Source organism: Orycteropus afer, unplaced genomic scaffold (assembly GCF_000298275.1).
Source record: "Orycteropus afer afer isolate SDZICR_OR568_19922 unplaced genomic scaffold, OryAfe1.0 scaffold00746, whole genome shotgun sequence".
Classification (NCBI taxonomy): Eukaryota; Metazoa; Chordata; class Mammalia; order Tubulidentata; family Orycteropodidae; genus Orycteropus; species Orycteropus afer.
Genome location: NW_006922333.1, coordinates 539,528 through 541,566, shown reverse-complemented (window position 1 = coordinate 541,566; position 2,039 = coordinate 539,528).

Below are 2,039 nucleotides of genomic sequence, written 5' to 3'. Positions count from 1 at the left end.
TTTGTTTTACTTCAACAGTTCATGTACATTTGATTTCACGCCTGAATTACCATCCCTGACCATAAAAAACTCTCCTCCCCTCCAGTCTCTGTGACTACCCTCTCCCTGTGCCCTTCTAAACTGCACTCCTGTCTGTCCAGCTTTGCCTATATGTGAATACTGCCCCTCTAATGCCCCATGGCTGATTGCTCTAAGGGGTGTATCTCTCTACAGGAGGTGAATCCATTGCCCTGGGGTAGGTGTTCTGCATGTAGGACTTTATACTTCTGGACTGAGATCCAATCTATGGTAGTTAGTCCAATTCTAGGTCAGAAGGGTGACATGGGGCTATAGTCTTGGGGTTCCACCAGACTCTATCCAACCAGTAATTCTGGTCATTTTTGTGTTTTTGAATTTTGTTCCATATTTTTCCTCCCACTGTATCCAGAATCTCCAGTTTTGATCCCTTTCTGTGTGGATGGCACTTTCAGACAGTGACCATGTAGTTCTTCTGGCCTTAGGGTCTACCACATCCTTGGACTAATTGTTTCCAGATGCCTTTGATTTTCTTCACTCTTCTTTGCTTCAGATGAGAGGAGACCAATAGTTACATCTTAGATAGCTGCTCGAAAGCATTTAAGACCTCAGTTTCTACTCACCAAAGTAGGTTGTGGAACAAGATGTTTATGTACTATGTTGTGCCAATTGAGCTTGGTGTCTCCTGAGACTATGGTCCTAAGCTGGAGGGCCTGGTGATTCTCTCTCTCTCAAAGAGTTTGGTTGTCTCTGAGAGGTTACTCTAAATCTGCCCTCTGTTGCTTCTGTAATGCATGTGGCTAATTTTGTAACACAAGTGCACATGTAAGATCATCTTCAGCTAAATCTATCCTTGGTCTAGGGTAAATTCCTGTTTGCCGACCCCCACCTCATCTTCTCACTTGTCTATACATTTTTCTATAGTGTAGTATTTGATATTACTGGTAATGCAGTGTTGTGCATATACTATTATTTGCTTCTGTTGTCTATCTCTTATGTGTATGTTTCAGTGTCCTTCCTTCCTCAATGTCATCATGCTGGACATAGACTCATTCTATACCATCCTTTCCCTGACTCAAATCAACATGTGACCCCCAGCTACTCCAAAATTTTCCTTCCCTGCCTTCCCATCCCCAGTAACCTACAAAGTGTGTTTCCTTCCTGAAGTAAACATTTCCTTGACTTTTTAAAAGAATGAGCTCATACAATATTTGTCCTTCTGTGACTGACTTATTTTACTCAGCAAAATGTCCTCCAAATTCATCCACTTTGTGAGATAATCCATTTATTCTTCATTATTAATGTTGCATAGTATTCTATTGTGTGAGTGTACCATATTTTGGTTATCCATTCATCTGTTGATGGGCATTTAGGTTGTTTGATCCCTTTGTAATAGTGAATTGTGCTGCGATGAACATGGGTGTGCATGTGTCTGTTTGTGGCCTGTCTGTCATCTCTTTAGGACATATTCCTAATAATGGAATTGCTGGATCAAATGGTATTTCTATTTTTAGATTTGTTTTCTTTTTAATGCATTTTATTCAAATACAATTTATGTAGAGTGAAATACACAAAACCAAAGTGAAATGGGTCAATGCATTTTTTTTTGCAGTGTGCCCTCCCCTCCTACCCCTGACAACCAACAAAGAAAGTTTCCTTCCATATATAAACCTTTCCTTGACTTTTTACAATAATGAACTAATACTATATTTGTCCTTCTGTGATTCAATTATTTCACTCAGCGTAAAGTCCTCCAAGTTCATCCATGTCATGCAGTGTTTTGCAGGCTCTATGTTATTCTTTAGTGCTGCATAGCATTCCATTGTGTGTATGTACCATAGTTCGGTCATCCACTCTTCCACTGATGGGCACGTAGGTTGTTTCCATCTTTTTGATATTGTAAATAGGGCAGCAATGAACATGGGTGTGCATATATCTGTTCCTGTCCTGGTTTTCACTTCTCTGGGATATACACCTAGTAATGGGATTGTTGAGTCAAATGGTATCTCCAGTTCCAGCTTTCT